Source organism: Triplophysa dalaica, chromosome 7, assembly GCF_015846415.1.
Source record: "Triplophysa dalaica isolate WHDGS20190420 chromosome 7, ASM1584641v1, whole genome shotgun sequence".
Classification (NCBI taxonomy): domain Eukaryota; kingdom Metazoa; phylum Chordata; class Actinopteri; order Cypriniformes; family Nemacheilidae; genus Triplophysa; species Triplophysa dalaica.
Window position 1 is genome coordinate 24,523,355 of NC_079548.1, and position 19,012 is coordinate 24,542,366.

A 19,012-nucleotide genomic window follows, 5' to 3' on the forward strand; every position below is an offset into this window, starting at 1 on the left:
TGAAGAGAATCAAGTTGCCGTGGAAGCACAGATTACATTTTATATATTATTATTTTATGTTTAGAGATATTTTATAACCCACAGGTTGCACGTTGGATTCCTAGTCTTGCAGATATGATCACCAGAATAAGTTTTAGTAGGTTATCACCTATGGCATAGTATTCACAAATATTTCTCTTTATCACATTACTTCGGGTTCATAATAAGTTACATCAAAAGTACTTTCATAATATCAGTATATTTTAATAACATTTTTCAGATCCTTATGCTCCTTAGCCTGGGTATTCACATCCCTCTGACACTGAAGTCCATAACAGATTTGACCTTGCACTTTGCACATGATGTTGAACACAGTGTGGATGTGCAAGTAAAAGGAGTCTTCTCTTGTGCAGTGCTGATCATTTTGATTATTTTAGACTGTCCTGAGAACGGCTTTTAAAGCATCCGAGAGTGGCTTTTGTATCTCTTATACAGGGATTTCATAAAGAGACTCCCTGATTGGCTCTTAATCCCATCCATCAAAGTCCAGACGGGGTTCTTGCCAGTTGGGGGTTAGAGTGTAGTGTTCTTTCCCCTAAATCCCTGCCCTCCATGCATAATAGAAATCTCAGCATAATTCGAGCATAATTGCTCGGTCCATGAGAAACCAACTCCAAGGTGAAGGCCTTTTCCTATTGCTTTCTCAAATGGATTTCTCAAGATCCAGATTGTGGGGAGGGGACATCAGGTTGTTATTGTTGCCGTTTTGGAAAAGTTAAATGTTTAAATGGCTTTATCTTAGCTCAGTACTTCAAGTTTTTGTCATCAAATGGAGGGGATGAGATTTTAATAGTGACATGCTTTCACACACTTGGACCAAGCCTTGGCCTTTGCCTCTTCCCTGGAAGATGTAAGCTTTTCCAAGACCGGGGCAACTGGTTTGCCTGGGGATAACTGTAGGATTAGTATGCCCCAGAAAGCATGTGCGTGCTCGGAGACAATGGTGTGGCATAATGAAACACTTTAGACCCCGGTGAGAAAATATCCTCCATATTTGTTCCTATGATCAGCCTTTAATTTGTTTGCTTGTAGAACATAAATACATACAGAGGTAATTTACCCACTGGAGTCCTGTTTGCCTGTGTGCATGGTCAGAGATTTGTTGAAGTTGTAAACGCTCTGGGGTTGTCTGAGTTTTTTCTCTCTGGCAGACATCAGAGCATGCCTGACCCTTGACCATCACTTCCCATTTCCCTAATTGTCCATTCCAGCAAATTGTTTTTAAAGTTTCCTGTGCTTTGATCCTAGACCATCTATGAGCCTCATGGTTATATTTTCCTGTCCAGCCATGGCCTTTCCATCTATATACCCTCTAATAACATCCCAACGTTTCTGTAGAGTTGATTGCAGGTGTCGTCTGATTTAACCTGCTGCTAGATTGATGATATCAGCGCTCTCATATCCCAAAGCACAAAATTTAGCACATGAGAAGCAACACAGTATCCATATCATGTGGTGTGTGCCAGGAGCTTGCTATGAGGACGCTAACTGTTTAATTTACTTTATTGTATGGGGTGATAATTGCCATTAAGTACTACTCGGGCGGCTTTAACTAGCTTCTGTGTGTGTGTGTATGTGTGTGTGTGCCTTAGATCACTTCCAAACCAAAATTAGCTTGTATAGCAAACCAGGGCCATTGTCCTATCTTGCTTTTGATCCTCTAAAGAGGGGGGCTCCAAACTGGTTCTGCCAAAAATAGGTATCTGTTGATATATTTATTTGCCAGGTAAAATCATAGCTTAGATGTGAAACATGGGAAGGGGGTGGGGTTAAGAGAGGTTCGGGATAAATGAGACGAAAGAGAGAGAGAGTGGGACAGAGACGGAGACATGGGCTACTGCCAAGAGACACATCAAAGCGCTCCCTTGATGTTTATTTTGAATGGGCACTAATGGTTTCTGAAGGCAAAGAATTGCATCAGGAAGACGAGAAGAAAGACAGACAGAGGAACGGAGCCTGGCTGCAATCCTGCGAGGACACAAATATTCTCATCTGGTTTCCCTTAAAGGAACAGCATAGTGTGGTAGTAGTGAGTGAGTTGAGAGTTTAAATAAATTAAAGTGTTCAGGTTTTCAAATGGCTCGTTTTCGGGAAGCCAGTAGATGAATATGTCATGTGTACACTTGCTGCATGGCTGCGGTTCAATCCCTAATGACGCTTTGCTTCATGTCATTTGAGGTGGGGCAGATACATTTTGTGAGTGCTTCTTTAATGTCATATCAATGCCTTTAAAGCAAATCCAAAATCCCTTGACCTGATATATTGCTATGCCTGAACATACCCAATCTAGTTTAGAATGTTCTCACTGCAGATATGTTTAAAGATTCCCAGAATTGCTGTTGCTCAGATGTTGCTTTTTCATAGCTTCTTCTTCATAGCTTCTTCTTAGTAGAGTTCTTTATGTATCTTTATATCTTTATATAGCGCTTTTCACAATGTGCATTGCTCCAAAGCAGCTTTACGGGGCCAACAGGAAAAACAGAAAAGGTAAAACACAGCACAGTGCATGGTGTTTATAGAACAAGCAAGATCATTCTAATAAATAATATCTAACTAATAAATAAATAAATAAATGCAGTCTCCCGGTGAGCAAGCCAACACTGCCCTGCTGTGGCGAGGAACCCAAACTCCAATGATTGATTAACGGAGAAAAAAACCTTGGGAGAAACCATGCTCAGCCGGGAGGGCCAGATCCCCTCTGTCGTGCTGAACTCAGTGACCCCGACCAAAAGCCAAAGAGCAAATATCCACGAGGAAGAGCCCACCATCTGCAACCCAGAAAGTCCCACTCACCGAAAACCGTGCAGGTTCAACCCGGTCCCACTCCACGATCGACAAAAGAAAACAGAGGAACAACCAGGGAAAATAGTAATGGCATGTTGTAGCTTTATTCCTCTGTTGTCCGACATGGACCACAAAACAAGGCCAAACCGGACCCACACAGCCCATGCAGATGAATCCCCACAACCAACGAGCCCCCCCACTCCCCACAAACACTCACCCAACAACCTCCAATCAGGGCCACTGAATGCAGCTATAACGTCAAACTGTTGAAGTGTAACTTCAGCATTAATGTGACAAGTAGTCCATCTTTGCTCTTGGTTGGGGATGTAGTGGTCTGAGCTGGGATGGTCTGATGGTCGTATCTCTCTTGGGTGGTGGTGGAATTGCCTTAGAGGGAGCTGGGATTGTCAGTCAATCTGCAGCTGTAGCTGGCGTAATCTCTAGTTGGGCGAAGGCAGAAGGAGAATAAGTAGCGTAGCTGCTGTTCATTAACTATGCATTAAGTGAAAGCTTGGCTGAAAAGATGTGTCTTTAATCTAGATTTAAATCGGGAGAGTGTGTCTGTCCCTCGAATAGTATTTGGAAGGCTATTCCAGAGTTTAGGTGCTACATATGAGAAAGCTCGACCCCCTTTAGGGGATTTAGTTATCCTGCGTGTCATCAAAAGTCCTTAGTTTTGAGATCTCAGAGAGCGTGATGGGTTGTAATGTGATAAAAGCTCAGTTAATTAAGTAGGGGCTAAACCATTTAAAGCTTTGTAAGTAATTAAAAGAATTTTAAAATCAATACGATACTTAATGGGTAGCCAGTGAAGCGATGATAAAACTGGGGTTATGTGATCGTATTTTCTTGACCTGGTAAGAACTCTGGCAGCTGCATTCTGAACTAACTGTAGTTTGTTGGTCAAGTCTTGAGGTCACAAATGCATGAATAAGCTTTTCTGCGTCAGCAACACATAAAATATTTTGTAATTTGCCAACATTTCTAAGGTGGAAGAAGGCTGTTTTTTTGAGTTCTCAATTGTATTTCGTTTAGGCCTAAAATAGTTTTTAAGGTAATAAAAACATAACATTTACAGATATCATTTTGAATATTATATAGTATTTCAGTCAATAGATCCTCCAAAAAAGTATAAACTGGACATTTATGATGTTTCAGGAATAAGCTCTTTTATAGTGGAGCATCTGATTCGAAAATATTGTCTTGAATTAATCAACACCGCTAATTACTTAAACCAGAGGTCTGGGGAAAACCCAGAGTAATAATAAACCCAAAATAATTTGTGACCCGTGCAGCATCATGGTTCGGAATGGGCAGTAATCTAATTTTGAGACAAATTTGAGGTTTTCATAAAAATGTCAAGATGTAAACTCATATAGCACACATTTGTCCAACAGTAAACACTCAGAGGGAAAACTGATGACACACCATAAGAATCTCCGAACAATATCAAAAGGAGCACAGGCCATTGTGCATCCTAGAATCATCTACAGGGCCTAACTTACTGTTAAAATACAGTATAATTACAGTACACTCTATATGAGAGAAATTTCACTATTCTTTATGCAATAAACTGTAGCACGTGTACACCCTTTTTTACCTGTTCTGCATTTTGGCAGAAAATACTGAATACTTTTACTAAATTGGGCCAAAGGTGCAGAGGATGCCATATTTTTTTACATTGCCTACTATTGACAAATCACTTCACTGTATAGTTTCCTTTATCTTCTCTTTAAGTGGCTTTGGATAAAAGGACTGTTACGATCTAATTCTTAGATCACAACAAAGTAAGGGAGACGCCACACAACCACTGTATAAATAATGAGATTTATTTAACTTAAGAAATATGAAATGTCAAGTGATCAGTGTAAATGTATGTCAGCATGTAAGGGTCAGCATGTAAGGGTCAGTAGCAAGTTCAAATGACATCAGTTCAACCGAACAGAAACAACTAAAGGTCCAAATCAAAACATAATAGGAAAATGAATCACATGATTAGGACTCCGACGAGGCTTTGCGTCTCCCCCGTAACCCACACATCCCGTCAGCTCTCCGGTAGTCTCAATGAACAGCAACACCAGCGAGTAGCACTCTCCTTCCTCTGTTTACCCCGGTGTCTTTTAAAGTGCCATGATTACCTTCAGGTGTAAAGCCACGCCCTCCAGCAATCAGCCTGTAACTCGGGAGCAACTCACAACCACTCACTGAGCCGTCACAGGACCTACTAAATATCTGAATGTAAATGTTATTTGTGAAGCTGTATAATGTATTGTGTTGCATAACCAGTTCATATGGGTCTTTGGTTTTTTAACTTTTCTTGTCTTGTAAGATCATCTTCATCTACCTTACAGTAGTGCAATGATTTATTTGTATTTTTTCCTGAAGCTCATTCTTGCACTTTGCTCTGTGTGCACTCTTTTATGTTGTATATTCTAATAAACACTAAGCTGTAAAATTATTCTTGAATCCCAATAAGAGATTTTAGTAACACAGTTTTGATTTGATCTTGCATTGGCAGTGTCAGTTTAAAAATGAAATGAGCGGATCTAACCGCAACCATTTATAATAAATAGCATGCCCGTTTCTCAATTGCAAGAACACAAAGAGCGGAATTGTGTTCTCATGGAGACCGCTCTTGAGCACAAACATGGATGGACGCGCCACAGTGGGGCTCCTGGGACTTCAAGCAGGTTCCGTATACAGGCAAGACTGCATTCGATGAATCCTTGATATCGAGAACACATCCGGGTACTTTCATGCATTCTCTGTTCTTGTGTTCTTGAGTAATGAAACGGACTTTGACAGCTACTGAGAAGGTAGAGCGGGAACACGAGGAGAGAAGATCGCCGAGAATGCATATTGAAAAAAACACGAAAATTTACCGTTTTTGTGAATAACACACTTTTATTTAACTAATTTTTTGAATGATTAAAAAATTTCAAGACGTTACAGGCACAGTGAATCTCGGTATAGCTGTGAAGGATACATTCGTTCTTCTATCCATAAAAACCTGCGGAAATATGGTTGCATTATGGTCCTGCATTTACATCATCCATTAAAGCGGGACAGCCTTACCAGCCTAAATGCAGCCTTCAAAGCACGCAGCCCCTGAATTGGGACACAGCTACACAACTGGTAGAAAATGAAACAGGAAGTACCATGTTGCTATGACAATACATTATGCTCTCACACCTGTCAAATGATTTTAAGAGGTGAAAAGTCGGTTAATATCTACCCTAAAAAACGGCAGAAGAATAATGTACTTGCCTTACAGTTTTAAAAGTTTAAAAGTCACTAAACACTTTAAATCGTATTTACTACATATGCCTGCTATAAAAAAAACGTAACACAAATTGTAAACGGTTTAATTTGAACGTAACAAATTTGATTGAATGTTCAGCTGCTGCTGTTTATTCAAACAGAAGACATTGGGCGACGCAACGAATTGTGGGTTATCTCTAGCAACAAAGGATGCACCTCCTGTGTCCTCCGAATTCCAGTGAAAGAATGTCACATTTGATTTTGATGTCCTCGCTGCTTTTATGAAACAAGACAGCCGCGATGAAGTAGAAGTCTGTGAATTAGACCTCCGGAGGACGTAGTCTTCTCAAACGATACACAGCTATAAATACAAGAACATAAGTGCATAATGAGTAAAACCAACATGGTTTTGCCTTCAAACCTAGTTAGGAGAATGAAACCAACGGATAAACCAGAAGGACATTTTACAGAGGTTTGTCTTGCGCCCCCGTTCACACTGCCAGCGACAAAGCCAGGCAATGTCATTCATTTCAATGGTAGCCCAGCGAAACGAGCGATTGTGACCATTGGGGACAGGAAGTGGGCGTGTATAGTGACTTGACAAAGGAGTACAGTAGCTGAGCTCACATCATCCAACTCCCTTCAGTTACTGCAGGGTTCGTTTTTCAATGTTTCCAGGACAACCAAAGCAAGGAACGCCATCTAACGACCTCATAGCAACCCACAGCAACACAGTCACTGACGTTCTGAACTCAGCCTTATGCATTTCAACTGTGACATCACGGCTGCAGCACCGTGGCTGTAATAACTGAAGATAAGCTTTGCGAGTTTGAGGCGCTTCATGCAAACATTACCACTAACTAACGTGAAATGTAGGGCCGTGATTGACCGAGTCATTTTAGGCAGATCTGGTTCAGACTTCTTCTTTTAGTCAGAGTAAATCATTTTGTGCAAAACTTTGAGTTTTGTGTCTTTGGACTTCTTATATGCACAAACTGTTATATAACACACTAAATCAAAAGTAAAACATGAATTCGCGTTCAATCACCCCTTTAACTGTTAACTAAATATATTTGATTTCCTGCCTGTCTAGCAATGCATGATTATATATAAAATTAAATAAATGTTTGTCTTTTCGAAAGTTAAATCGTGTTTCATTTTTGAGTTGGCTTGTGCAACTTCGGTTAAACAGCTTCAAAAATAGTCACATGATTTCCGTTAAGGAAACATAGGGAGCATCGATGCTCACTGGTTATTGTGTTGTGTTGTATTGTGGAAATTTTTAGCGAACGAACGTTTCATTGCAAAATTGCAGACTCTCTGATCCATGCCCTGACAACTGAACAAGGGAGCTGATTGAGACACACCCATTATATTAGATCCTTACAATACAGTAGATCTTAAAGCCACCTGGCTCAATGTCAATCAAGTTTGTCTGTGTCTGTCAGGGCAGTACTCATGACACACAATTCTAAACCCAACTGCCAACTGCCAACTTGTCTGTTGGTGTTGTTTGGCATTTGTCTGTGTGGTGTGATTTGACCTTTAGTAGAAACATCAGTAATGCAGTAGATTTAAAGTTTCCATTTGCTTTCCATTTAATCACATTTATCTCTAGGAGAAACAACTCAGATATAATAAAGATCTGATCTGTGATTTTTCTTACGGGTCAATTTACTTTTTGTCTGAGATTTGCACTATTAAGGAATACACAGTAACTGCATCCCTAAAGATGATAGTTTCACAATAATTTTTGGCTTGACATCTTCAACATGTGAAATTTTGTTTTTTACACATTAAAAAGCAAGATACATTATTATTTGTGGCTATAAAACTAGAAAGGGGTGCGCAAGGGGTGCAGAAAGCTCACACATTCATGTCCCTCTCACATCCTCTCAATTGAGTGGATAGCTTCAGAACAATTCTTATTCTGCCTTTCATATTGAAAGGTCATCAAAATATTGTTAAAATACCATTTTCTCCACTTTCATCATGAAAGGTCACCCTGTATACCCAAAGAGCCCCTTGGAGTCTTTAAAGGTAAGCGACTGTGCTTGTTGCCATTGTCGAGTCAAGTACTCCCTTGAGCAAGTCTCTCTTCTTCTAAGACTTTTAGATAAAGCTGTCCTTCTGGAAAATTCGACTTAAGGTTTAAGGTCTAACAGACCAGCAATTTTATTCTTAAATCTAAACAGTTTGTCATTTTACATGCTCAGATTTTTAAACTGTGGCTATTCAGTCTTGTTTATCCTAACCTTAATACAACCCAAGCAAATTTAATAAAATATGAGGCTATGTGTTCTTTTGAAGGTATGAGCAAAGAACTACTAACTGAGATTCCCTAGACGATTTACTATACATCAAAGTAAATCGTATAAAGATTTTTAAAATCAAAATCAGAAAGAGCTTTACTGCCAAGTGTGTTTACACATGCAAAGAGTTAGTAATGGAAGCTTCCAATGCAGAAGTACAGACATTGCAGAAGGATAAAAATTAAACTTTTTCCTAATGGAGTCAATGTCCCAATTTAGGTACATAACAAAGACTCAGAAGTATGTACTGAATTGTGGAGTTAACCCAGTTTTTCAGAATTTCTGTGCACAATTTTTTGGGCGGGGCTAAAACGGGTGATCGATGAAGCAATGAAGTGCCCAAGCATGCATGGCCTCTCCCGTATCACTAGATTTAGTTTGTTAAAATGTTAATTACAGTTACTTTTGATGTAATTGAACTAAATACTGTGTAACATATTCAATAATGGAAACGACATCAAAACTATAAGTCTAACTTTAAAATGTATGCTTTGATGCACATGAGACCGCTGCAACACTGGCTACAGAGTCTAGTTCCCTGGAGAGCGTGGCACACCGGCAGTAGGCGCATGTTTTTACAGACAGGGGTCCCTCTCAGGCGGCACGAGGCGTGTCGTGGTGATTCAATTCAATTCAATTCAAGTTTATTTATATAGCGCTTTTCACAATGTGTATTGTTTCAAAGCAGCTTTACAGGGGCAAACAGGAAAAACAGAAAAGTTAAAACACAGCACAGTGCATGGTATTTATACAACGAGTAAGTTCATTCTAATAAATAACATCTAATTTCTAAATAAATAAATGAATGAATGCAGTCTCCCGGTGAGCAGGCCAACACTGCCCTGCTGTGGCGAGGAACCCAAACTCCAATGATTGATTAATGGAGAAAAAAACCTCGGGAGAAACCAGGCTCAACCGGGAGGGCCAGATCCCCTCTGACGTGTCATAGCTGCACTCAGACTGGTGACATGTGATTTTAGTTTAGCATTTAATACCAAATATTGTAACTTCAGCATTAATAAGACAAATAGTCCGTCTTTGCTCTTGGTTGGGGATGTAGTGGTCTGAGCTGGGATGGTCCGATGGTCATATTTCTCTTGGCAGCTGGTGGAATTGCCTTAGATGGAGCTGGGATGGTCAGTCAGTCTGCAGCTGTATCTGGTGTAATCTCAAATTGGGGATGGGCATCTGTCGGTCGTCTGGACATGGTGGAACTTCTTCCTACCTCGGGATGGGCATCTGTCGGTCGTCTGGACATGGTGGAACTTCTTCCTACCTCGGGATGGGCATCCCGAGGCAGAGGCGGAAAGAGAATAAAGAGAATAATTAGCGTAGCTGCTGTTCATTAACTATGCATTAAGTGAAAGCTTGGCTGAAAAGATGTGTCTTTAATCTAGATTTAAATTGGGAGAGTGTGTCTGACCCTCGAATAGTATCAGGAAGGCTATTCCAGAGTTTAGGTGCTACGTATGAGAAAGCTCGTCCACCTTTGGTGGATTTTGTTATTCTAGGTATTGTCAAAAGTCCTAAGTTTTGAGATCTCAGCGAGCGTGATGGGTTGTAACGTGATAAAAGCTCGGTTAAGTAAGTAGGTGCTAAACCGTTCAGGGCTTTGTAAGTAATTAAAATAATTTTAAAATCAATGCGATACTTAATGGGTAGCCAGTGAAGCGATGATAAAACTGGGGTTATGTGATCGTATTTTCTTGACCTAGTAAGAACTCTGGCAGCTGCATTCTGAACTAACTGTAGTTTGTTTATCGATGATACAGGACAACCACTAAGTAGAGCATTACAATAGTCAAGCCGTGAGGTCACAAATGCATGAATAAGCTTTTCTGCGTCTGCAACACATAAACTATTTCGTAATTTGGCAACATTTCTAAGGTGGAAGAAGGCTGTTTTTGTGATATTTGAGATGTGATTTTTAAATGACAGGTTGCCGTCTAATATAACGCCTAGGTCTTTAACTGTATTTGTTGGAGTAACAGTGCAGCTTTCAATTTGCAGGCTGTAATCGGAGATATTCGGTTTACTTAATTTTGGTGCTATAAGTAATATTTCTGTTTTGCTAGAGTTTAAAAGGAGGAAATTACTAGTCATCCAATGTTTTATGTCCTCGATGCACTCTGCCAGTTTGGATAGCTTAAAGGAATCATCTGGTCTTGATGAGATATATAGCTGAGTATCATCTGCATAACAGTGGAAGCTAATTCCATGTTTTCTAATAATGTTGCCGAGGGGCAGCATGTATATGGAGAAAAGCAAGGGTCCTAAAACCGATCCCTGTGGTAATCCATAATTGACTTGCGTAAGATTTGACGATTTCCCATTTAAATGGACGTATTGATATCGGTCTGTTAAGTAAGATCTGAACCATTGCAGTGCCTGTCCCTGAATACCGATATAATGGTGTAAACGATCTAGTAGTATTTTATGGTCTACAGTATCGAAAGCAGCACTAAGGTCAAGCAGGACTAAGAGTGAGATGTTTCCTTTATCTGAAGCAATAAGAAGGTCATTTGTAATTCTAACGAGCGCAGTTTCAGTGCTGTGATGCGGTCTAAAGCCAGACTGAAACTTTTCGTGCATGTCATTATTTTGTAGGAAGGTACACAGTTGAGTTGACACTACTTTTTCTAGTATTTTAGACAAGTACGGGAGATTTGAAATCGGTCTATAGCTTCCAAGTTCATTTGGGTCTAAATTTGGTTTTTTGATAAGAGGCTTAATTACAGCCAGTTTAAAGGGTCCTGGGACATGTCCTAGATTAATAGACGAGTTGATTATGTTACAAATGGGCTCAATTACAGCAGGTAGTAACTCTTTTAATAAAGTAGTCGGAATGGGGTCTAATAAGCATGTCGTCGGTTTGGATGTTGCAATAATTTTAATTAAATCTTCCTGATTTATAGGAGAAAAACACTCTAGCTTTTCTTTTTGGGTGACGGTTGAAACTAATTCTTCCGACAAACTTGGAGGTTTGGTTTTAGCTATGTTGTCTCGTATTATTTCGATTTTCTCTGTAAAAAATTTCATGAATTCATTGCTACCAAGGTGCGGCGGAATACCCAGGTCAGGTGGAGTCTGTTTGTTTGTTAATTTAGCAATTGTACTAAATAAAAACCTTGGATTGTTTTTGTTATTTTCTATGAGGTTACGGAAGTGCTCGGCTTTTGCTGCTTTTAGTGCCTTTTTGTAACAGCTTGCACTCTCTTTCCATGCAATTTTAAAGACCTCTAATTGGGTTTGTTTCCATTTTCGCTCCAGTTTACGCGTTTCTCTTTTTAGGGCGCGAGTGGTGTTATCATACCATGGTGCTATGTTCTTTTCATTTATCCTTTTTGACTTCATAGGTGCGACCGCTTCTAATGTATTAGAGAAAATAGTGCCCATGTTGCTGGTCATGTCATCGAGCAATTTTATATTCGTTGGAAAGGTTATTAGAGAAGTCAGATCTGGCAAGTTCTTTACGAAACTATCTTTAGTAGTTGAGGTGATTGTTCTACCTTGTCGATAACGAGATATACAACTGATTTCTGCAGTGCGCAGTGTACATATTATAAGATGGTGATCGGAAACATCGTCGCTTTGAGGTATAATATCGATATTGGTTAGATCGGCTCCGTGAGATATAATCAAGTCTAGGGTATGATTAAGGCGATGAGTAGGTCTATTGATGTATTGTGTTACACCACAAGAGTCTAGTAGTTCTTTAAACGCCACAGCTAATGGATCGTTAGCACTGTCTACGTGGATATTAAAATCTCCAACAATCAGTACTTTATCGACGTTAACCAATAGATCCGATAAGAAGTCTGCGAACTCTATCAGAAAATTAGTGTAAGGCCCAGGGGGTCTATACACAGTAACCAATGTAAGAGAGACCAATGATTTTTTACTTTTGTTTGGAACTGTTATGTTCAACGCAAGCATTTCAAATGATTTAAATGTATGCATTGTTCTCCGAGTAACGGTAAGAAAGTCTCTAAAGATTGTTGCGACACCACCACCTCGACCAACCGGACGTGGCTCATGAATATAACCGTAGCTTGGAGGAGTAGACTCATTTAGACCAAAATAATCATTTGGCTTAAGCCAGGTTTCAGTGAGGCAAAGTATATCAAAACTGTTGTCTGTGATCCTTTCATTTACAATAACTGCTTTTGGATTTAGTGATCTAATATTAAGTAGCCCAAACTTTAGGCGTTGGTTTTGCTCATTAAATATATTGTCTTTTGGTTTAATCATGATAAGATTTTTTCTCTGACTTTTAAATAAATTATTATTTGGTTGTATTATTCGGGGGACAGACACAGTCTCTATGCATTTGAAAGCAGTAACATTCTTAACAGTTGGGTGAGAAGAACAAAGACTGTAGTTAAAATTTGTACTTACTAGTCAAATGGTGCGTAGCGTCTTTGAGATGTTGTCAGACAGAATTTCCGCTCCAATGCTGCTGGGGTGCAGCCCGTCGGGGCGGAAAAGCCTAGGTCGCTCCCAGAACAGATCAAAATTATTTACAAAGAGCAGCTTCTGTTCAATACACCATGACATTAACCAATTATTAAGCATAAATAGTCTACTGAACTTTTCGTTCCCTCGTCGGTAAGTTGGAAGCGGCCCTGATACGATGATCCTCGCCGTGGGCGATGCGTTGCGAACAGTATCGACCAGACTCCTGAAGTCCCTCTTCAGGATCTCCGACTGCCGCATTCTCACATCATTCACCCCCGCGTGCAGAACTACGGCTCCTACTCTTGCATCCTCCTTCAGAATCGCAGTTACCTGCGCAGACACATCGAGAACACGGGCGCCAGGAAAACAGTGAGTGCGCACCTTACCTTCATTGAAGGAGGCGCGTACGTTCCGGACGATTGAGTCTCCGATGACCACAGCGTTGGATTTCGTCTCGCAGAGGGCGGCAAAGCGATTTCTCGTAGAAATCTCGAAGACCGGTCGCGGCGGTGGGGGAGAGGTCATCGCTCCGGTCCTGGATTTCGCCTTCCGCCGTGTGTGTGCAGGTGCAGGAGTGAAGTTCATTTCGGCTCGTCGTGATCTTGAAGCCTGGGCTCTGTGCATAGAAACACACGGAGTAGAAGTGATAGGAGTATTACAATCACGTCGAACACTTACCGCAGCTTTGCGAGCGTCAGCCCGGGATGTTTCCATCGCCGTTTTACGTTCTCGCAGACGTGTTTGCCTCTCGAGTAGATCGTGGATCTGCTTCTCCAATACTTCCAGTTCTGACTGAAGTGCGAAGAAAGATTCATCATCTGCACTCAGAGGTAACGTTAAACACATATCTGAATCATTAGCCATTAGTGGTGTCATAATGAGAACAGTGAGTTAAGCAGTAAAGGCAATATTCAGAAACTAAAGGCTGGGAATGCTAACAGCCTGAGTGCTAATAGCGAATGATCGTATAAAACAAATCTATCTGTGCGTTATATGACGATATTTGGTATGGGATACACTTAAGGATAGGTTTAACCCTCTGTGAGTTATCAATTTACAATATAAATATTAAGAAATAACAGGAATAAACGATATATTTAGAAAAAGTTTGACGGAGCTCTGTCTCAAACCACGCTCTCTCAGCGAACAGGAGGCCTTCCTGCAGGGTTGGGGTGCAGTGTGAAATGGGTAGCAGAATCGGGGCGGTGGAAGGTCTGCGCTGGCATATGAAATGCCTAAAGTTGTTGGCTGTGCTACTTGCACCAAAGGGGCTACAACCTCTCATGCAGGACAGCACAGCTGCTGTAGCGTAAATCAATCAGGGTGGTATGCGCTCAAAGCAACTAATCCGACTCGCCCGACGCCTTCTCCTGTGGAGTCACCAGGTGATCCGCTCTCTGAAAGCCACATACATCCCAGACGACCTGAACCAGACAGCCGACGTGCTCTCTCAAGCTTGCCTCGAGTGCCGATTCCAGCCCCGCGCAGTCCAGCTCATTTGGGTGCAGTTCGGGCAAGCTCAGGTAGACCTGTTCGCCTCTCTGGACACCACCGGATGCCCGCTAATGTACTCCCTGTCCGAGGGCCCCCTCGGCACGAATGCTCTGGCGCACAGCTGGCCGCGGGACAAGCGGAAATACACCTTCCCCCCAGTGAGCCTCATTGCAAAGACCCTGTATTGGTCCAACAGGACCCTGTTCTCAGAGCTAATGCTTCTGATGACAACTCCCACCTTGCTGATACCCCTGACGAAGGACCTGGTTTCTCAGGGGAAGGGCTCGTTGTGGCATCCCAGGCAAGACCTCTGGAACCTCCATGTCTGGCCCTGAGTGAGATCTTGACAAGGAGATCCTGAGTGGCCTACCCCCAGTGGTGGTTGAGACCACTACTCAGGCTAGGGCGGCTATACGCCTATAAGTAGCGCCTCTTCTCGTCTTGGTGTTCTTCTCACAGAGAAGACCCACGGAGTTGCTCGATCGGGAACGTGTTGTCCATCCTAAAAGAGAGACTTGAGCCTCTCCCGTTCCACACTGAAAGTGAACAGGCATTGTTGGTAATCCCTGTCGTTAGCTTAAGGATAGAGGTGAACGTGCATTTGCAGTGGCAGGACCTGCCTCTAGAAATTAGAACGGCCCATTCTCTTTCTGTTTTTAAGTCTCTGCTAAAAGCATATTTACAGTTGAAAGAAAAAGTATGTGAATCCTTTGGGCTTACTTGGATTTCTTCATAAATTGGTCATAAAATGTGTTCTGATCTTCATCTAAGTCACAACAATAGAGAAACACAGTCTGCTTAAACTAATACCGCACAAACATTATACGTTTTCATGTTTTTATTGAACACAACATGTAAACATTCATAGTGCAGGGTGGAAAAAGTATGTGAACCTTTGGGTTTAATAACTGGTTGACCCTCCTTTGGCAGCAATAACCTCAACCAAACGTTTCCTATAGTTGCAGATCAGACCTGCACAACGGTCAGGAGAAATATTGGACCATTCCTCTTACAAAAGTGTTTCAGTTTAGCAATATTCTTGGGATGTCTGGTGTGAATCGCTCTCTTGAGGTTATGCCTCAGCATCTCAATCGGGTTGAGGTCAGGACTCTGACTGGGCCACTCTAGAAGGCGTATTTTCTTCTGTTGAAGCCATTCTGTTGTTGATTTACTTCTATGCTTTGGGTCGTTGTCCTGTTGCATCGTCCATCCTCTGTTAAGCTTCAGTTGGCGGACAGATGGTCTTAAGTTTTCCTGCAAAATGTCTTGATAAACTTTGGAATTCATTTTTCCATCGATGACAGTAGTCCGTCCAGGGCCTGAGGCAGCCCCAAACCATGATGCCCCCTCTACCATATTTCACAGTTGGGATGAGGTTTTGATGTTGGTGTGCTGTGCCTTTTGTTCTCCACACATAGCGTTGTGTGTTCTTTCCAAACAACTCAATTTTGGTTTCATCTGTCCACAGAATGTTTTGCCAGTAGTGCTGTGGAACATCCAGGTGCTCTTTTGCAAACTTCAAACGTGCTGCAATGTTTTTTTTGGACAGCAGTGGCTTCCTCCGTGGTGTCCTCCCATGAAGTCCATTCTTGTTTAATGTTTTCCTTATTGTAGATTTGTCAACAAAAATGTTGCCAACAAGCATGTGCCAGAGATTTCTGTAAGTGTTTAGCTGACACTCTAGGATTCTTCTTCACCTCATTGAGCATTCTGCGCTGTGCTCTTGCAGTCATCTTTACAGGATGACCACGCCTAGTAGCAACAGTGCTGAACTTTCTCCATTTGTAGACAATCTGTCTTACCGTGGACACATGGACATCAAGGCTTTTAGATATACTTTTGTAGCCCTTTCCAGCTTTATGTAAGTCAACAATTCTTGATCGTAGGTCTTCTGAGAGCTCTTTTGTGCGAGGCATGGTTCACATCAGACAACGCTTCTTCAGAACAGCATTTTTATTGGACAGGCCAGCTTTAATCAACACATCCAATCTCATCACATTGATTGGACCCCAGGTTGGCTGACTCATGGCTCCAATTAGCTCTTGGAGAAGTCATTAGCCTAGGGTTTCACATACTTTTTCCACCCTGCACTATGAATTTTTACATGTTGTGTTCAATAAAAACATGAAAACGTATAATGTTTGTGCGGTATTAGTTTAAGCAGACTGTGTTTCTCTATTGTTGTGACTTAGATGAAGATCAGAACACATTTTATGACCAATTTATGAAGAAATCCAAGTAAGCCCAAAGGGTTCACATGCTTTTTGTATTTTATTGTAACTGTATTTTCCTTAAGTCTATTGACTACTGTGATTTGGCCATTTAAATTTTTTATTCTGGTTGTATTAAATTGTTGACTACAATAATATAGCAAATTTGTGTATGGTCTGTTTTCGTATATGTAGTATAAATCTTTTCTCCTGTAAAGCACTTTGGTCAGCCTGGTGGCTGTTGTTAATGTACTATACAAATTAAATGAACTTGAACTTGAGTCTATGTAGCCTCTATTGGCGCTCATCACTACTCAGTTGCTGGAAAGTGTCTGGGACAGCACGGCGCAAGAAGGTGGAATTCACCTCGTCTGTGTTCCATAACCTCTTGAGACCTTGACGTGGTCCTGGCGGGCCTTTAGAGGCCTCCCTTCGAGCCACTCAGAGATGACGCTCTCCCTCAATTAACGATGAAGACTGTTATCCTGATATCGCTCGCTTCCATCAAGAGGGTAAGGGACCTACAAGCATTCTCTGTGTCCCCTGATTGCCTACAATTCGTGCCCAGCAATTCTCACAATATCCTGAGACCCCGGCCTGGCTACGTGCCCAAAGTTCCTACCACTCTCTTCAGGACCAGGTGGTGAACGTGTTATGTCCAGTTCAATTCAATTCAATTCAAGTTTATTTATATAGCGCTTTTCACAATGTGTATTGTTTCAAAGCAGCTTTACAGGGGTAAACAGGAAAAACAGATAAGTTAGAACACAGCACAGTGCATGGTGTTTATACAACGAGTAAGATCATTCTAATAAATAATATCTAATTTCTAAATAAATAAATAAATGAATGAATGCAGTCTCCCGGTGAGCAGGGCAACACTGCCCTGCTGTGGCGAGGAACCCAAACTCCAATGATTGATTAATGGAGAAAAAAACCTCGGGAGAAACCAGGCTCAACCTGGAGGGCCAGATCCCCTCTGACGTGTCATAGCTGCACTCAAACTGCTGACATGTGATTTAAGTTTAGCATTTAATACCAAATATTGTAACTTCAGCATTAATAAGACAAATAAACCGTCTTTGCTCTTGGTTGGGGATGTAGTGGTCTGAGCTGGGATGGTCCGATGGTCATATTTCTCTTGGCTGGTGGTGGAATTGCCTAAGATGGAGCTGGGATGGTCAGTCAGTCTGCAGCTGTATCTGGCGTAATCTCAAATTGGGGATGGGCATCTGTCAGTCGTCTGGACACGGTGGAACTTCTTCCTACCTCGGGATGGGCATCCTGAGGCAGAGGCGGAAAGAGAATAAAGAGAATAATTAGCGTAGCTGCTGTTCATTAACTATGCATTATGTGAAGGCTTGGCTGAAAAGTTGTGTCTTTAATCTAGATTTAAATTGGGAGAGTGTGTCTGACCCTCGAATAGTATCAGGAAGGCTATTCCAGAGTTTAGGTGCTACGTATGAGAAAGCTCGTCCCCCTTTGGTGGATTTTGTTATTCTAGGTGTTATCAAAAGTCCTAAGTTTTGAGATCTTAGAGAGCGTGATGGGTTGTAACGTGATAAAAGCTCGGTTAAGTAAGTAGGTGCTAAACCGTTTAGGGCTTTGTAAGTAATTAAAATAATTTTAAAATCAATACGATACTTAATGGGTAGCCAGTGAAGCGATGATAAAACTGGGGTTATGTGATCGTATTTTCTCGACCTAGTAAGAACTCTGGCAGCTGCATTCTGAACTAACTGTAGTTTGTTTATCGATGATACAGGACAACCACTAAGTAGAGCATTACAATAGTCAAGCTGTGAGGTCACAACTGCATGAATAAGCTTTTCTGCGTCTGCAACACATAAACTATTTCGTAATTTGGCAACATTTCTAAGGTGGAAGAAGGCTGTTTTTGTGATATTTGAGATGTGATTTTTAAATGACAGGTTGCCGTCTAATATAACGCCTAGGTCTTTAACTGTTTTTGTTGGAGTAACAGTGCAGCTTTCAATTTGCAGGCTGTAGTCGGAGATATTCCGTTTACTTGATTTTGGTGCTATAAGTAATATTTCTGTTTTGCTAGAGTTTAAAAGGAGGAAATTACTAGTCATCCAATGTTTTATGTCCTCGATGCACTCTGCCAGTTTGGATAGCTTAAAGGAATCATCTGGTCTTGATGAGATATAAAGCTGAGTATCATCTGCATAACAGTGGAAGCTAATTCCATGTTTTCTAATAATGTTGCAGAGGGGCAGCATGTATATGGAGAAAAGCAAGGGTCCTAAAACCGATCCCTGAGGTAATCCGTAATTTACTTGCGTAAGATTTGACAATATCCCATTTAAATGGACGTATTGATATCGGTCTGTTAAGTAAGATCTGAACCATTGCAGTGCCTGTCCCTGAATACCGATATAACTGTGTAAACGATCTAGTAGTATTTTATGGTCTACAGTATCGAAAACAGCA